Genomic DNA, 20068 nt, shown 5'->3' on the forward strand with positions numbered 1-20068 from the left:
GAAGTTGCCTGGGGTCACTTTGGGGAGGCTTATATACTACCATGTGGTAGTTAAGAGGATATACCAGAGGTACCAACAATGATTACCTCTATGATTCAGGACTTCCTAAAGGACTGGTGATAGTAAGGGAAATGACAGAGATTTGAATTAGAATCTATGAGGGAAGAGAGGTTCATTTTCACATACCATTTTAATGAACCTGTGTTCTCTGCTAGGCCCTGGGCTTCTCAGGATAAAATGAAGCCTGTTCCCATTATCTATCTGTTCTGGTTTGCTAAAGCTGCCAAAATGCAATATACTAGAAATGGATTGACTTTTACAATGGGTTTATTAGTTCACAAATTTACAGTTGTAAGGCCATGAAAATGTCCCAATTAAAGGCATCAACAAGAGGATACCTTCACTGAAGAAAGGCTAGTGGCATCTGGAAGATCTCTGTCAGCTGGGAAGGCATGTGGCTGGCTTCTGCTGGTCCTTTGTTCCCTGGTTGTGTTGCTTTCAGCTTCTGATTTCAGTGGCTTTCTCTTTAAGCATCTATGGGTTCTCACTTAGCTTCTCTAGGGCAGACTCTGGTCTTCATCTCTAAGCTTAACGTCTACAGACATCTTTCTGTCTGCATCTCCCAGCATCTGAGTCTGTTTTGGCTTTGAGCTGTCTCTCCCTGAGCTCCCTTAAGGGCTCCAGTAAACTAAGACCCTCCTTGCATGGGTCTAAAGGGTGCTTGCATGGTGTACTTCTGGGGTGTGGCACTGGTGCAGAGGGTTGACAGCAGGATGGTGTATGGGAGGAATCTACCTATTGCATACTAGGGACTGTGATTGATGGGAGTGCCTTGCTGGTACTGCACGGATGCTGGGGATGTATGGTTGTTGGCTGATGGGAGCTATGGGGTGTTTCGGGTCATGAGGATTGTTTGGGATGGAGGGTGATGGAGATATGTGCAGCTGGGGGTGGTGAGGTGGGATATGGATGGATTGTCAAGGACATGGCATGTGCTGTGTGGATTTGGGAGCTCCCTACTTTGTAAGTCAGACTTGCGATCTTGGGGCTTGCTCTTGTGGAGCTTGTGGTTGTGGGGAGAGGCTAGCCCTCCTTATATAAAAAAAAAAGGTCCCACTCACAATTAGGTGGGTCACATGTCCATGGAAATGGCCTAATCAAAAGGTCCCACCCACAATAGGTCTGCCCCCACAAGACTGGACTAAAAGAACATGGCCTTTTATGGGATACCTAACAGACTCCAACCAGCTAACTATTGCTGCATAACAAACTACCCTAAAAACTTAATGGCTTAAAACAACCATTTTATTCTGTTCTTGATTTTGCAGGTAAGGAGTTTGGGAAGGGCTTTGCTGGGTTTCTCATACACATTTGTCAGCTGCGGTGGCTGGGCTGGAGGATCTGTTTCCAAGATGCTTCTTCATTCATGTATCACTGGTACCTTGGTGCTCTCTGACCCTTCCATACATGGTGTCTCATTCTCTAGGTTCTCTGTGGCTTGGGCTTTTCCAAGCATGGAGATCTCAAGATAGTAATACTTTTTACATGGCAACTGGTGAGAATTACAAGTGAAAACCGCATGGCTTCTTATGACCTAGCCTTGGAAGTTCCAGAAGATTACTTAAGTTGCATTCTATTGGTCAAGAAGTCACTATGGCCAACTCTGATTCAGGGCAGGGTTGGGGATTAGACTCTACCTCTCAATGACCATCTTTAGTCCACTGAAGTGGCTTTAATGAATTCAGTGTTCAGTGGCTGGGGTGGTGAGAAATTTCTTACTATGTCCTTCCTTAGAAACTATTGTTTTTAAATGTCCACCTGTTAGCCCATGCTGTTAACTCTCAGATCCCTCTCTGTATTAATAGTTGTCACTAATTCTAGTTCTTTTTTCTGTCACTTCCCATTTTCCATTAAATTATTTTTCTCATATTTCAAATGCAATTTCTCTCTGTTACCCCCAAAGCTGTCATCCTTTCTATCCTTATTTCTCTTGTTAGAACACTTTTTCTTCCAAATAAAAAATGTGGGGTTAGTTTTGACTTTTTCTCCTCATCTCTTGAATTTAATCAGTCCTGATCCAATCCTATTATTTTCTTCTTTGTGATGTTTTTCTGATTCTTTTTTCTCTCCAACCCAACTGCCACATCTTGTTCCATGCCTGAATTCTTACAAATGTTTTTTATCTTATTTTCCTGTCTCTGGTCTTTCTTTGCTTCAATTTGATATACCGTTACCTGAATAAGCTTAATTCAGGCATACTTTCATAATGTAATGCTTCTCACAAACATTTAGCATTTTAGTCCCTCTCTAATCTGCTTTCAGAATACGAATCCCTCCCTTTAGTTAGGTTGGTCTTTTTGCTTTCTTCTACATTTGCTGGGCTTAGATGTGCTTCCAGGGCCTGGAATGCCCTTATCTCTCTACTCCTCCCACATCTCAAACTATATGTCAAATCCCAGATTCTCTAATGAAGCTCAGACTTCTGAATAGGGTCTATAATAATGCCCAGTGTGACAGGGCCAATAGTACACATATAGGATGTGTTTGTAGTTGATTGTCTAGTGTAGACCCAGCCCTAGGAAAGCTGAATTAGCCCCAGTGGAAAAAACAGAAATCAGAAATAGTATAAAATGTCACATCTCAAGTCCTTTAACAATTAAAAGTTTGTTGTCTATTTTACTTCAGTTTCTACTTGCAGAAATAGCTGAAACTTCCTAAAAATACATTTGGCATCTGCTTTACTTTTGAAAAAGGTAATTAAAAATTTTTTTGTTTTGGTCATCTAGTAATAAAAAAATCTCTGAAGAAATTGCAGTACATGTTCTCTAGTCTTATTTTTAGTAACTCCCCCTGACATTTGAGAAACAAAGATTCTGAGGTTGGCATCCTAACCCACAAATAATGGAAGTGTTCATTTATTTACTTTATCCTTAAAGCAGTGTTTTCCTGACTTACTTGTTTGCTTCTAGTTTATTCATTCAAAAAATATTTACTGAGCCCCTAGTATGTGTCAGGCATTATTCCAGGTACTGGAAATACACAGTAATTAACAAACAAAAATCTTTACCCTAATGGGATTTGCATTGTAATCAGCAGTGGGGTGGGCAGAGGAGTTAGATTAAACAAGAAAACAAATTGTAATATAAATGGTTTTGGTGGAGGGTTTGCAATTTTAAGTATTTGGACAGGAAAGGTCTCAGAGAAGGAGCAGAAACTTAAGGATGTAAGGGAACTAGCTATGTGTATATCTAGGGGCAAGAGTATTTTAGGGAACAGGAAAGGCAAAGACATGGGAGCAGAAGTGTGCCTGTTGTGGTTGAAGAACTCCAAGGAGGGTGTGGGGCTGCAGCAGAGAGAATGAAGAGAATAGAAGTAGATGGGGGTCAGAGAGGAAACATGGGCCAGATCACATAGAGTCTTAAAGACCATTGTAAGGACTTTAGTTTTTACTCACGTTGAATTGGGAAATCTTTGGAGGGTTTTTGAGTGGAGGTATGACATGATGTGACTTATATTTTAACAGGATCACTCTGCCTATTCTGTGGTGATAGACTGAAAAGGGAGGCAAGGGTGAAAGCTGGGAGACCAATTAAGAAACTGTTGGAGTAAACCATGTGCGAGATTATGGTAACTTGGACCAGAATGGTAGCAGTGGGACAATTGATTCTGTGTCTGTTAGAAAACAGGGTTGCCTGGTGTGAGGAAAGAAGCCAAGGATAACTGAGGTGGTTATCCTGAACATCTGAAGGATAGATTTGTTGTTAACGGAGTTGGGGAAAACTGTAGGATGTACAGAATGGGGATGATAAAAAAAAGTCATTTTGGACAAGTTGAATTTGAGATATTTATTGGACATTTAAGCAGGGATATTGTTCATGGAGCATATGGGTACCAAGGAGTACTGGGAGTGATATCTTCCTTGTTTAGATCCTGTTTATCAGCCTTTTCACTAGCCTGTTCAGCTTCTGCATTACTTCCTGAGTAATAGAATGAAAAATCATTGTTTTTTCTTACTAAATGCTCTGTATGTGTCAGGGTCTGATAAACTTCCCCCACACCAAAATATTATTGATCACATAATCCCATGAAATAAGGTGGTATTTTCCCCATTTTACAGATCTAAGGCTTAGAAAGAGATGAATTTATCTGAAGTTTCTTAGCTAAGTAGTGGAGTTGGGATTTGAACCAAGTTCTGACTGACTAACCTAGACTGTTCACTAGACTGTAAGCTCCTTTGGCTTGGCAATTTTTGCTTACTGCTGTATCTTCAGTAAGTGGCATATAATGGGTATGCAACAAATATTTGTTGGGATGAGTGGATAAATGGATGAATGGATAAATATTGCTTCCCAACACTTGAGATTCCAACAGACTGTTAGCCACTTGGAAAATGCTGTTACCTGTTGTGCCAGTTTAGATGTATTGTGTCTCCCAAAAATGTCGTGTTCTTTAATGCAATTTTGTGGGGGCAGACATGTTAGTGTTGATTAGGTTGGAATCCTTTGATTGAGTGTTTCCATGGAGATGTGAATCAACTGTGGGCGAAACATTTGATTAAATTATTTCCATGGAGATATGGACCCCACCCATTGAGGGTGGGTCTTGATTTAATCACTGGAGTCCTATAAAAGAGCTCACAAACTGAAGGACTTCAGAGAAGCTGAGAGTGACATTTTGGAGAGTAGCCATGAGAAACATTTTGGAGACAGCCGCTGAAAGCAGACTTTTGCTGACACTTTGGAAATGCTAGCCCAGAGTTTGTTCCAGAGAAGCTGAGAGAGGACAAAACTCTCCAAGAGCAACAGTTTGAAGAATGCACAGGAGCTGAAAGAGGAGCTGGAACACAACCTGGGTAGAGCAGATGCCAGCCACGTGCCTTCCCAGCTAACAGGTTTTTCGGACGCCATTGACCTTCCTTTGGTGAAGGTATACTCGTGTTGCAGCCTTAATTTGGACATTTTCATGGCCTTCAAACTGTAAATTTGTAACAAAATAAACCCCCTTTATAAAGGCCAATCCATTTCTGGTATTTCGCATAACAGCAACATTAGCAAACTGGAACACCTGTCTAAGAAAGAAAAGGCATCTCCCTCTTTCAGCATCATTTTGGCCCTCCATTTCATGGTGTTGGTAATAATAGAACAGCTGAAGGATTTAGAAAGTTCTTTGGGGGATTTCTAGCTAATCTTTCTCTTAAAATCCTCTCATGAGTGTGAAACTATTGTGACAGTTGAAGTCACAGAGCTTTTTTTTTTTTTTTTTTTTTTAGTTTAAATGTGTTTCTAATGTAAGATTTGCTAGTTGCGGTTTTCTTAATTTGGTAAGTGATGTCAGTTACAGGAGTTGGCCGTTGAGAGCTGTTTGTTGGATTTTGGAGCAAGTAGAACCAATGGAAGGAGGATGGTCTCCCAATACACCTCTCACACCTGCTACTTAAGGGCGTTTTTGCCTTCTTGTGCCTGATACATGATCACTGTCTGCATGTTCTGTATTTACTTTCTCTTTTTTGTTGACTTTTCTTATTATGGTCACTATTGTTTGCTTAGATTGTAAATTCTTATAGTGATGGTTTCTAAAGTAGATCATAATCATTTCTTCCCTTACATGCTCATTTTAGCACAAACAAAATAGTAATTGTTTGTGTCTGTTTCCTACTCAACGCTTATTATTCCTCAATAATTATTAAGCAGGCACTCTATTTCAAGGGGTCATTGAGGTGAACTTCAGAAAAGGATAAGCTTCTCTGTGAAGGTGGCAGAATAATTGTCTAAAGCTTCATAGTGCTTGTCACAAGTAGCTGCTCAATAAATGTTTAATGAAGTAATAACTTATAAAAGTATTAGTACAGTGCTTAGCTCTTCTACAAATGCTAGTTCCCTTTCCTTTCATCTCTGACCTCTGCCATTTTCTACATTCTATCAATCACCAGGACCTGTCCATTTTAAATCCTCCTTACTAACTTGATTCCATTTGCCAGTTCCTTCTGCCGTCATTTTTTAATTAATTTTTTAATGAGATAACGATATACTACACAAAATTTTCCATTTTAATCACTTTCATGTGTATAACTCATTGACATTAACTACATTCAAAATACTGTGCTACCAACACCACCATCCATTACTAAAATCTTTTCATCACCCCAAACAGAAACTCTGTACCAATTAGGCAATAACTCCCCATTTCTCCCCCTCCTTCTATCCTCAGCCCCTGGTAATCTCTACTCTACTCTCTGCCTCTATGTATTTGCTTATTCTAAATATTTCATATAAGTGAAAGCCTACATTTTTGTCCTTTTTTGTCTGACTTATTTCACAAAACATGATATCTTCAAGGTTCATCCATGTTGTAGCATGTATGAGAACTTCATTGCTTTTATAGCTAAATAATATGTATATACCAAATTTTCTTTATCCATTTATCTGTCAATGGACAGTGGGTTGTTTCCACCTTTTGGCTATTATGAATAATGCTGCTGTGAACATTGGTGTACAAATATCTATTCTAGTGCCTGCTTTTAATTCTTTTGAGTATATATTTAGAAGTGGAGTTGTTGAGTTGTATGGTAATTCTGTGTTTTAACTTTCTGAGGAACTGCCAAACTGTTTTCCTCAGTGGCTGCATCATTTTACATTCCCACCAACAATGTAAAACTGTTCCTATTTCTCTGCATCTTCACCAACACTTGTTATTTTCCAGTTTTTTGATAACAGCCATCCTAGTGGGTGTGACTTGCTAGTCTTAATGGCCTTAATCATCTTTTTATGTGCTTACAGGCTATTTGTATATCTTCTTTGGAGAAAAGTCCTTTGCCCATTTTTCAATTGGGTTGTTTATCTTTTTGTTGTTGAGCTATAGGGTCTCTATATATTTTGGATATTAAATCCTTATCAGATATATGATTTCCAGATGTTTTCTCCCATTCTGTAGATTGTCTTTTCACTTTCTTGTTAATGTCCTTTGCACAAAAGTTTTTAAGTTTGATGAAGTCCAGTTTATCTATTTTTTTTTCTTTTGTTACTTGTGTTTTGGTGCCATATCTAAGAATCCATTGCCAAATACAACATCCTGGAGATTTTACCCTATGTTTTCTTCTAAGAGTTTTATGGTGTTAGTGCTTATATTTATTTTAGATTGTTGATCCATTTGGAGTTAATTTTTGAATATGGTTTGAGATAGATGTTTTAGTTTCCTAGGCTCTTCAACCATGAAATGGGTTGGCTTAAACAATGGGAATTTATTCACTCATGGTGTCCTAATCAAGGCATCAACAAGGTGATGCTTTCTTCCCAAAGACTGGCTTCCAGTCATTCTTGCTTGGCTCCTATCACATGGCAAAACACGTGGCAGTGTACACCGGTCTCTCCCTTCTATTCCAGGTTCAGCTTCTTGCCCCCTGTGGCTTTTTCTCTCTGTGTCTGAATTTCATTCTCTTATAAAAGACTCTAGTAACAGGATTAAGACCCATCCTGATTGAGGTGGGTCACACCTTAACTTAAGTAGCCTTATCAAAAGGTCCTACTTACATTGAATGGATTCACACCCACAAGAACGGACTGGATTTAAAAACATGTTTTTCTGTGGTAGGTACAGCTTCAAATCACTGTAGTAGGGATCCACTTTCATTCTTTTGTATTTGGAAATCCAGTTTTCCCAGAACCATTTGTTGAAGACATCATCATCTCTTGCTACAACCTTCTAACTAGTCTCTTTGTTGGTCTGGTCCCCCACCTTAAATCCATAGTTCATATTGCCAGCCAGAGTGGTTCTTCTAAAAAACAAATCTAATTTTGTTCCTCTCTGCATGAACCCTTCTATGGCTCCTCATTGCTCTCAGGGTAAAGTTCAAGCATCTGCTCCTGCTCCTGCTTATCTCCGTGGCCTCATTGCTCATTCTCTGGCTTTTTTGTTCCTGTCTCAACTGTACACAGCTATACTGAACCTCTTTCAGTTCTGCAAGTGGGAACTTAGGCCTCTGCACCAGACGCTCCCTCTCTCTGGACCACTTCTCATCTCCACTTGGCCGGACCAACTCCTGTTTAACCTTCAGCACCCAGGTTAGGTATCACTTTCTCTGGAAGTTTTTTCTGATCCCCCAAGATTAGTTAGGTACCCTTATTATATGTTCCCATAATGTAATAGTATTTATCACTGATTTTTAAAAATTCAGTTTTATTAAGATATATTCACATAACATACAGTCATCCACAGTGTACAATTAGTTGTTCACAGTACCATCATATAGTTACGCATTCATCATCACAATCAATTTCTAAACATTTTCATTGCTCCAAAAAAAGAAAAAAATAAGAATAAAAAGTATAAAAGAACACCCAAAACATTCCATCTCCGCATCCCACCCTAATTTCCATTTAATTTTTGTACCCATTTTTCTACTCATCTGTGCATACATTGGATAAAGCGAGTGTGAACCACAAGGTTTTCACAATCACAAAGTCACACTATATCTCTGATTTTAATGGACTGTTTGCTTGTATGTGTAGATTATACATTATTTGAGGGCAAAGATGTTTTGTTTACATTGACACCATTGGCTCCTAGCACATTGCCTGACATGATAGCTGCTTACTGTAATATTTATTGATTGAATGAGTAAATGAATGTGGCATTCTCTGGCTCAAAAACCTTCAGTGATTTTCTTATTGATTGCAATGTAGTTCTGAACCTTAATTGCTTACCAGAATTTCTTAAGACCTTTTTTTTTCCTATGTCAGAGTTAAGTCCCCTTTAATACTTGCTAGAAAATGCAGTCTAGCATTATTTACAATTATACCAACATTATAGACTGAGTATCACAGGCAAAAGGGTGCACTATGACCACAAGAAGTCTTTTCATACTTCCCAAATGGTTTTATGTTTTAGCTACAAAGGTTGGTCATGAGAGCCAAACTTGTTCTTAACAAGTAGAATTTTTATGTCCTTTTGGTTAAAGAGTTTCTTATGTCTTTCTGGGCTTATTCACTTACAGATGGGAGCAGAGACTAATCAAGATCTTCATCTCATGCATTCTCATGTGATAGCCAATCTTCATATGCTGCCCAGTTCTTTAAGATGAAAGGAGTGACTCTTAGCAGGGCCACAAAGATGAGGAAGTTCTGTATGGAGGAGAGCAGGTCTTTGCACATCTTCCATTTCATTTCCTCTGGGTCCAGCTTTGGAGCGAGGCCCTCAGTCCAGAACATCACTGTCTCCCGCCTTCCAGCTGCTGCACTCTCCTCTCCTCCTCTTAGGAACTTTTTTAAAAGCACAGCTGCAGGGGCCTTGCATAAACCTATTGAATTAAAGTCTTGGATGAAGTCCAGACATCTGTTTTTAAAAATAAATAAATAAAGCTCCACAGGTTATTTTGATGCACAGTTAGGGTTAAAAATAGAATTCAGGATGAACTCCTAGCCTAGTATGCTAGTTCTCTATGTTACAGTATCATCTTGCCTTTTTTCTCCTAGTTCTCCTCTTCTAGAACAAATATTCTGTAATGCATGCAAACTGGATTACTGCTTAATGAACAACAGTTATTACTTCTGTATCTTTATTAAGAGTGCTTCTTCAGACTGGAATATACACTTTCTCCCTGTCCTGTAGAAATCTTCCTTCTCTTCAAAACCTGGCTCAAACACTTTACTTTCTCCATAAAACCTTCACTGATTCTTTCTTTCTTTGCTACTGTTGTGCCTCCCCTTCTTCCCACCCCCACTTATTTGGTTATAATGTCTCCCTCTGTTGATCTCCTTTTCCTATGTAGTATTTCTATACCTTCATTATAGATTCTATCATGTATTAAATTATTTTTAGCTTAGCTTTCCTATACAAGTGTTAAGCTCCTAGAGTAGAAGGAACTAAGTCTTTAGGGTCAAAAGGATTGAGTGCAAATTCAGACTCTACTGTTTACTAGTTGAATAACCATAGGCAAATTATTTAAATTCTCTGGGCTTGGTTTCCTTATTTATAAAAAAAAAAAATTACAAGAATGTTTCAAGATGTTGCAAAGTTCAAATGAGGTAACTGAAAATGCTTTGTAAAAAGTGAATCCCTTTACCAGTGTTAGTTGTTGGTTATTATATATGAGGGCAGGGACATTATTTTATTCATCTTTATGTTCTTAATGTCCTAGAGAACGTGGGATACAGCCATTTAGTGTATATTGGTTGAATGACTAAGGGAATGGTGTGGGAAAAGGAAGCCAAATGTTTCATACCATCTAAAAAGTGAAGTGGAGGTACATTTTCTAATGTATTTTAGTACCTGTATGGCTGGCTGGAACTCTTGCTTCATGAATGGAACACTTTCTAAATGTTCTTTTGCATTGTTTGATTGTAATACCTCTTGCATAGTCATCCAAATGCTCTTCAATAAGTTGCCCAACAATTTATTTTCTATTTGGATTAACTAGTTGTTTTAGTTTCCTTGGCTGCTCAAACAAATACCATGCAATGGGGTGGCTTAAACAATGGGAATTTAGTAGCTCATGGTTTTGAGGCTGAAAGAAAGTCTAAATTTAGGCGTCATCAAGGCGATACTTTCTTCCCAAAGTTTGGGTTCTCAGGCTGACTGCTGATGATCTTTGACTCCTCTCTCACATGGCAGTGCACATGGTGGCCTCTCCATTCTCTTCCCAGTTCTGTTGAATTTCAGCTCCTTACTTCCTGTGGCTTTCTCTTTCTGTCTGAATTTCTTTCTGCTTATGAAGGACTCCAATAATAGGATTTAGATGCATCCTGATTGAGGTGGGTCGTACTTTAGCTGAAGTAACCTCATCAAAAAGTCCTACTTACAGTGGGTTCACACCCACAGTAATGGATTTGATTTAAGAACATGTTTTTCTGGGGTATGTACAGCTCCACACCACCACCCTAGTAAATCAAACATGTATTTCTGGTACACTCATGGGGAACAGAATTGAGCATTGGACTTTTGGAGATGCAAGTAGAATAACAGGCCTGTTATTTACCTGATAACTCTTTAAAGCAATTGAGATGTTTGGATGAGAAAATATTTTATTTTTTTAACCAATCTATTCTACTTGGCACTATCAGGGACACTTTTGTTAAATGACTTTTTTTCCTCTTTATAAATCATGCGTAGTAAAGAAATAACTTAATAAAGAAATGTTTTATGTACATTTTTAAATCCTTATGACAACCCTCTGGGGTATAGGCATTATTATTGCTGTTTTATATAGGATGAAACTTTGAGACTTAGATTAAATAATACCTGAAAGGTTCTACTCCCACATCTTGCCTAGCTAACTCAACTTTCAAGTCTTATTTTACATTTTCACCCATTTTAGTGGCTTTTCCTAATGACTTCCCCCATTTAGATAGATAGTGCCTTGGTTTATTATGCTCTTTCTTAGTGCTCTTTCCTTTTCCATTGTGGCATATCTCATAACTTAAAAATTTTCATTTGTTTGAATGTTTCTCTATCGTTTCTCTCTCTCATATCTGTTCCATAAAGGCTGGGGGCTTTTCTCTTTCTCATTTTTTTTTTTTAAACACTAGCAACAAATAGCAGATCAGTTGAAGAGGTAGAGTGTGGGTGGAAAAACTGGGCAGACTTCTTCAGGCATTGCCTTTCCAAGAAACTAGGGAAGCTAAGGACCAATCTCTTGGCTGTTGAGAGACTGGAGTGTAAACTAGAGAGCCCCACATTTAGGGAGGACAACAGTTGTATTTAGTGCAGTTCTTACTCTCTTCACTAACTTGGGTAGTTTCTCTCGATAAACCAACAAGAATTTGTTGGTGCCTACGTTGTGCCAGGCACTGACCTAGCATGGCTTTGAACCTGATCTCAATGGACCCATGAAGGGAAGTTAATTTATGTCAGTATCTTCCAAATTTATTTGGAAAATGTTTCGGAATTCTATGCTATGGTCATTCCTCACTTCTAAGTCATTTAGGAAAAAAAAATTGTTACAATTTAGAATCCCAAAAGCCCTACTGAGTGACATCATGCCCATTTCTGCTGGTTTGCTTTAGACCACAGTGTCACAGCCCAAGTGGACCTTTGCTGCTGAAAGGCCCAAGAAGACTCCGGGCACGTTCAGAGGCATGAACTTTTTTTCAGGGCTTACTTACAAGGGAAAAAATGGAAGTTGGTTACGTTGCCCAGAATTCAGGAGCTTTGCTGGATGGATTCAGGAGCTGCTCTGAATGGCGGCCAGTTCAGAGCACAATGTGGAAATAGTTTGCACTTTGGGGAGGCTGAATAAGCTGGTTATAAGGGCTTGACATTCTAATGGATATGAGAGCATAAGGCGGGGAGTGGGGGGTCCTGCAGTGTATGGAGGAGTGATTGTAATCAACAGGGAGGAGAGGAGGATTATATATAGATTATCTTGTAGATCACACTATCTCAGGGAGTCTCAGGGAGGAGGTAGTTTTGGGTATAGATTACATTTATCACCTGATATTACAAGAAGAATAGGTCAAACCTTAACTGACCTAGGTCACGCAAGCTGCTGTGTGCAATCTTCAAGGCGCTTGGTGAATGCCCTGTGCCCAGGGTTCCCACACAGAGTTAGCTGCTTTCCAGAGAGACCCACTGTCTGACAGAAGAAAGATAAAAAGTAGATAAGTGTTCAGTTTTGAACAGGTTGGTAAAGTAAATCTAGATTTACCTCACTCAAGATTAACTAACCATCTGTTTTTACTGCTTTACTCTTTCATTAAAGAGGACACTTGAGATGATCTATAACCAAAGGGAAAAAAGTTCATCCTTTCTCCTTGTGGATGTAGATGATCCTTCCTGATACGTATATATGCACCAGACCTCAAATACTGTTTTCTCTGCAATAGGATAGGAACTGGCTAGGTCCTCTTCTTTCCTGGGCCCCCTTCTTTTGAGTAGATAACTCCAAGTAATCTTTGTGAACCTTTGTGAATTTGAGGATATTTGGTTGCCTACTTGGCCCTTTTACCCTTCAGAGGAGTTTTCTGCCTATGCTTGGAGTGACTGTTGGGCTGGGAAGCTAGCCCTTCCCTTTCTGACCCCCCTGCCCACCATTTGCCATTAGAATATACTATCTAAGCCTGGAGTTTGCCTCCTTTAACTTTTGCTTGACTTATTCCTTGTCTATGAGCAAAGTACTATGCTAATATAGGCAGAGGAAGTGGAGAAAATATTGGCTCATTTGAGGAGTCTCCTTTAATATAAATCACCTTAATTAGAAACTTAATCTCTTTGGTTTTCATTTTCATTTTGTCCACTGGCAAGCCCATACTGCTCAGATTTGGTAGGGAGACAGGATTTGTTGTCTTTACTCTTCCTTAAAGGACTGCTTTGTTCAGTCTGAGCCCAATCACAGATTATTGTCATAGATTCATATCTGAATCTGGAGCGTGAGGGCTTGCAGTAGATAAAGGGTGGTAGCAAACTGGAGGGAGGAATGTTTTTAAGTAAGGCCCTGATAGCCACTTCGCTGATAGAGTTGTTATGGATTTTGAGACAAGAAAGCAGACCTGGACTGATCTTAAATTGTATTTGAGTCTGATGATTGCTGGGGCAAAAGGGACAGTCTCATTATTATCTTAGTTTATTTCTTTGATGAGATTTGTTCTACATATTTATCCTTTAACATTTATTTTATTTAAACAAACCCATTTTGATTTTAAGATGTTTGATGTAAGAGTTAGTAAAAATCTGTGGAGAAAGTTCAGTGATTTTTTTAATTGTGTGGGAAAAGGGTCATTTTTAAAATGCAGTTTTATTGCGATATATTCACACACCATACAAACCATCCGAAGTATACAATCACTGGCTCATAGTATCATCACATAGTTGTGCATACAATCCCCATGATCAGTTTTAGAACATGGAAAAAGGTCATTTAGAAGTTTTTATTAGCATAAATGCATAGAAACACACTTGTACTTCAGGTATGCTAAACAAACCTAAGCTCTTAACATGGTGGGTAGGTTCATACTTAGTGTCTTTCTGTGGAAAGTGTGAGAGAAAAGGGGGAGGCATCTTCATGGTCTTTTCCTACTTGGCTTCCAGCTGCTAATAAAAGAAATGTCTTCTATAATTTCCAAAAGGAGATCTCTTATATTTTATAAGTCCATGTAATTCTGACCATTTTGAAGTCTGCTAATAGGGTGGTAAAGGCTCCTCAGACAGACATACTATTTTAAATGTATTTATTAGAAAAGTTTTGGAAGATTTGGTTTTGAATGATATTTATCTGAAAATTCCTCTAGAAGCAAACTCCTCTTTTGATCTTAAATTATATTAGAAAATAAATTGAGGGGGCTTCTAGTAAAAGAGGGAACCGTTTATTTAATTATTTAAATGCACTCAGTCTTGCATTTGTTAATTCAACAATTTGTTTCCTTCACTGGATGCTAGACTTACAGAGTCAAGGAGGATCTGGTCCCTGCCATCAAGGTTATAGTACAGTGTGATAAGTAACTGTAGAAGTACATACAGGTGTGGGATGGGGATTCAGGAATGCTTCTTCCCAGAATAAGGGACTTATCCAGGTTTTGAAGGATGAATAAGAATTAGCAAAAGCTACTAAGAGGAAGAAGGGCATTCTGGCAGTAGATAAGCATATGTGAAGTCAAAGAGGGTGAAACACATTTAAATATTCTGAAATATCTTTTGGATTGGTGAAAGATATGAGAGGAAAAAGCTTCCTCCTCTAAGCCTTTTACTTTATAACTACAATTAGTATTTCCTCTCTTTTTGAGTCAGCTCATTACTACTGAGTGTTTTTAGTTGGGGGTCCCTTGTGGACCTCCTATAGTGGAGACTGAACAGTGGCAAACTTGGGCCTTGACAGATGTACGAACTATGCTTTTATTGGCTGTTGATCCCTGAGCTGAGAACAGGAGGCTTCTTTGGAGCACGAGCCTCCCACAGGGCCCTCTTGGGATGCCTGTCCTGGAATTACCCAGGGCAATAACAAAGCTTTCTTTTCTTTCTTAAACCAAGCCAGCAGGATGGGATGTCTGCTAGCCTTTGTGTGTGGAGCAGACCAGCAAACATACAGAGACCAACACAATGGCATTGTTGGGCCACAGTGAAAACTAGGTCAGGGTTGAGGCCCTCCTCTATAGGCCACCCATCCAAGGAACAGAGGTCTGACAAGTCACTGGTTTGGCTGTTTGGCATTGCTGCTGGTTTCTGACTTACTGATGGCACATAAAATTCCAGGATCTTTCCTATTTGCTGCTCTGAACACCTTAATTTGGAATCTGTGTTGCGTTTGACTCTGTTTCCTCAGTTCTCATACCTACCAATCAGTTGCTAAATTCTTTTAATATTACCTCTACATACTCTGACTTTAACCCATTTTTTTCCATGCCCATAAAAGCACTCTAAGTCAGGTATTTGGTCACATCTCATCTGGACTCTTGGAGTACCCTCCAAACCTGTCTTTCTGCCTCCAGCCCTTCCTTTATCCTGCTACCAGGGTGAACTTCCTAAGATGCAGTTTGTTTTGTTTTAAGAAAAATGTCATGGTTTTATTGTAGAATGAGGCATTAAAACATCTGAATAAGTCAATATCTGGGTGGGAAGGCAGCTGCTTTCTCTTTCACTTCTTTGGGTTACTAGAGCAACTGTCAGTAGAATAGAACAACAAAAAGACAACTTTTGCTTAAGTCTTTTCAAGGCATGTCTCGGTACAACCGAAATTCTCTTGTCAGATGCAACCAGTCTAGCATCCACACAATATGCACAACACCTCAGTGGCAGCAGCACATTATGCCTACTCCTTCTGTTTGTGTATGATATTTGGAGCATCTGGAGGAGTGAGGATAGTATTGGGAAGAGGAGAGAAGAAGAAACAGTATGAGTGCCTTGCTGGAAGAAGGTCAGCTGAAATTTTGCACGGCTTGTCTGAGCATGTCATTGGTACAAACTCAAGCATTGTTGTTCTTTAATAGGAACATCTGGGGAACCCCACGATGGGGTCTTTATTGGCCTTGAGCTGGCCCACAGCCATGATGATGATACAGTTGTCTGGTGTGGGCTGATGGTCTTGCACCGTGATACTGTGCTGGATTTTTGGGAATAGAACAGAACACAATTTCTCCCCAATGGCACCTTTCCCCTGGAACTGCTGTCCTTCCTTCCCATGCATGATGCATCAATGTAAATTACACTTAGTTGGTTCTGTTGTTATGAAATAACTGGTAGTAATGTTGAATGAAGCTGGATCTAGTCTGCTCCCAAAATTGCTTATCTGCCATTTTGTAGCATTACCTGGTCTTGTTGAGACCTGACCAGATTGGCATGACATGGCAGCAGTGGCAGGATGACTGCAACTGACTCTTCCTCCTAAAATACAGCTTCGATCATATTATACCTTTTTGTAAAAGCCTTCATGGCTCCCTGTGGTCTATCAAACTAACTATAGATTCTTCATCTTGGTATTCCAGAACTTCTACACTAATAATAAATATAATAATAATAATAGCAGCAATAATAACTATAACAATATTATATTATATTATAATAATACAATAATAGACATATTGAGAACTTTGATATTTTTCTAAGCATTCTAAGCAATTGATATATAGAGAGAATTTTTATATTTTCTAAGCATTCTACATGTATGAACTCATTTAATCTTCATAACAACTCTGTGGGTTAAATACTATTATTATTCCCATTTTACAATTGAGAGTTAAAGAAATTGAGTAATCAACCCAGGGTCACACCACTAGTATGTAGCCAGAGGTAGGATTCAGTTCTAGAGAGTTCAGCTCTGCGGTCTGTGGACCTCACCACTACACTCTACTGCCTATCTTAATTTTTTAGTTTTATCCCTTCTCCCCTGCTTATACTCTATACTGCAAAAAAGGGAATAACTTACTGATATTTGCATTTTCTTATCTTTGTGTTTCTTTTGCATAGAAAGTCTTTCTTACCCTCAATCCTAACTATGGGCTTCTATAAAATGGAACTAAATCCTCAGCAATGAGTAAAACTTAGCTAGGCCTATGAGGGAAGGTATGTTCCAGGTAAAGGGACCAGCGATGTGTACAAATGTACAGGTGAGCAGGATTCAGACCTTTATAAGGGGCTGAAAGGCTGTGTGTGCCATGATAAAGATTGTGGGTTTTATCCCAAGAGTAATAGAGTATCACTGAATAATTTTAGCAAGGAGGTGGCTTTGGGCTGGCATTTCAGAAGGTCGTCTTGGCTACATTATGGGAAATGTTTGGAATTAGGGCCAAGTCTGTTCAAGATGCAAGAACGGGACAAGAAGACTAGTTAGAAAGCTAATGTAGAAAACCAGGGGAGAGGTGATGATGATAAGATAGTGATAATTCAAAGAATGAGTTGTGTACTATGAGGTAAGCGCAGTGCTGGACATACTTTATAAACCTAACTCTTAATTATTCCCTGCTTTTGATCAACACCAAATCCTACTGAATCTCTCAGATATTACCCTCCTTAGCATTTTTGCTGCCATTGTCTTATTCAGGCCCTTGTTACCACCCATCTGGATGATTCCAGAGGCTCCTAACTTTTCTCCCAATGCCTATTCCTGGTCTTTTCTTACAGTTTTTCACATGTCCATTCCTGGCCTTTTCTTATAGTTTTTACATTGTTATTGGAATTGTGTTTCTGTGTAGCGTATCTCATCATTTTATTCTTCTGTGTAAAAAAAATTGTTAGTTAATAGCCTCTGAACTAAGGGTAGAGACTCCCGCTTATCTTTATATTTTCACATAGTAAGGTTTTTAGTGTTTGGGCAGATGGATGAATAGATGGATCTCAGCACAACCCTTATAATTAGATGGCACCAAACTATCTCTGGTAGGTGGGTGGTGGCACATTTATCCACTTTGGTAAATGCCCTAGCTCCAGGTCAGTTGGTTTTAAAAAAGGGAGTAGTAGTCCTTATAGTTGCTATTTTCTTCAGAGCCCCTCCGAATGCCTTTGAAACACTATTCAGAGAGAATCTTTTTTGGCTGCAGATATCAGTACATTGGTGATCAAAGTTAAAAAAATAAAAAAGCTACCATTTTGTCTTATTCTTCTGACTGATTATGATTGGATGAGGCTACTGTAACTGATTAGACTAAGCAAGGACTGGGAAGAGTCCTGGATGTATGAGTATTACCTCAGGGAGAGATTGCCTTAGGGAGTATTGCCTAGTGCTGTTTCAGAATATTCCCTTTGTGGGCATGCTTATTTGTCTGTGCCTGAGTTACTATCCACCAGAACCTTTAGGGGATATGTGGGAAGGGTCTATACTCTTCAGGCCTAGACAATTCCCACCTGTCATTTAGGAACTAACTTAGATGTTACTTCCTCTTTGAAACCTTCCAAACTTCCCAGGCTTAATTGGTCTCTACTTTTATACCCCCCAGTGTTTACCTCTGCAGTAACATTATTGGTATTATTTATTTATCCTGTGTGTCTCTCACTAGACTTCTTTAAGGAAAGAACCAGGTTTTATTCATCTTTATATACCCATGTTTTCTATGTGCCAGGCACAGTTCTAAACACTGGGGGATATAGTGTTGACATAGACAGACAAGGCCCATTTCTCATGTGGGGGTGGCAGTAAAGGGATTAAGTGACTCAATAAACAGTTGTAAGAAATAACCCGAATTGATATTCCTGAGTGGAAAAGTTTTGTCCATTTATCTGTTCCTTTGGCTATTTTAAAAAGGGATGTTGGCATATGATTTCTTGTAATAAAGGTTTATTTATGTAATATTTTTTAGTTACAAACACACATTTATTTATTGAGTGCCTTCTAGGAAAAGGGTTCATGTCTTCAGTGAAATCAAGTATCAAACACTAATGAAATGGAAGAAACTCAGTTATAATATTTTATTCTATTTTTATAGACTGAGGAGGAGAGGCAGGTTTTTGTTGTAGGTAAAGTTGAGAAACAGTCTTTGAAAAGTAATACACAACACATTTGATTGGCTGATATTATAGTTTCTGAACTTGAAAGTTTAAAACAACAATTAAAAATGTGAAAACTTATCTACTGAGTTATTTAAATGTATTGCTAATACCTTAGATTATTTTGTAGGGCTGCCGGAGGGAGTGGCCTGGAAGAAAACAAAAGCAAACCAGCTGTTATCCCCATGGGGAAGCCAAATATGCTAGTACAGTTGCTTTTGCCTCTGCTTCCCGGAGGGATTTGTTCAGAGGGCACACCAGCTGAGTCTGCACCAGGAGTTGCTTATGGGGAAGTGAACGTTCTAGCTAATGGCCACAAAGAGTATGTAGCAACTCAGAAGTCTTCCTTTTTGGCAGATCTCAAACTTCCTTTTCCCATACATGCAAAGGCCTTGAGACGTTAAGTTGTGGTTTCTGAGGGCCCAGAGGCTTATCAGCCCCACCAATGTATTCACCAAAGGCAGACAAGAGAAATGGGTTATAAAAATAAACTCCATTTGGTTTCCTTCTCTGGTCCTCATTTGTGCTTTTCCCATGTTGCTTGGAAAAGCCAGAGTCTACCAGCCAGGGTGATTCCTCACTTTGACTCATCCTTTGCCTCTGCTCCTTGCCATCTGGCTTGGTCTGTGGATTTCTCAGGTCTTCAGAGACTTTGCTGTGCAGAGTAAATATGTGCTTCTCCGAACAGAACCAAGAGTCCTGACCTAGCTTAGCCTACAGGGTTCTTTTTGCCACAGTCTCTTCTGCTTGGCACTCATTCAGGAAACCCAAGTGACACCCAAAGACAGGCTTCCCAAGTCACACTGTTACTGAGCCAAAGAAACACAAACCATCCCTCTTTAGAACCTTGACTCTCATAGAGCTAAAGAAATTTGTGTGCATGATTAGATGTCCACTTCATTGACCCCATGTGGTTGGCAGTCACAAGTTGTTTCTTTTTAGCAAACGGACACCTCAAATGTGAACCTTGGGCACTTCAACTGGAGTGAAAAGAGAGATGCTATACGAATGCTACCATTTTACCTCATTTTGAAATTTTCCAGCGATGAGTTATCAATAGGATTATCAATTAGATCTACAGGTTTCCCTTTTAAGAAGTCAGAAGATGCATTTTCAGCTCTCTGCCTTGTGATCCTGAACTGCTTCCTCCAAGGACTTGAAGTGCTGCATG

General features: G+C 39.1%; 1 protein-coding gene and 1 pseudogene across 6 annotated transcripts in view; one reads left to right on the forward strand and one right to left on the reverse strand.

Moving 5' to 3' along the window:
- Nucleotides 1-20068, forward strand: part of TESK2 (testis associated actin remodelling kinase 2) — a 164001-nt gene that overhangs the window by 125672 nt on the left and 18261 nt on the right. The window lies entirely within an intron of this gene.
- Nucleotides 15837-16214, reverse strand: LOC119528186 (annotated as a pseudogene).

This window comes from Choloepus didactylus, chromosome 2 (assembly GCF_015220235.1).
Source record: "Choloepus didactylus isolate mChoDid1 chromosome 2, mChoDid1.pri, whole genome shotgun sequence".
NCBI lineage: Eukaryota > Metazoa > Chordata > Mammalia > Pilosa > Megalonychidae > Choloepus > Choloepus didactylus.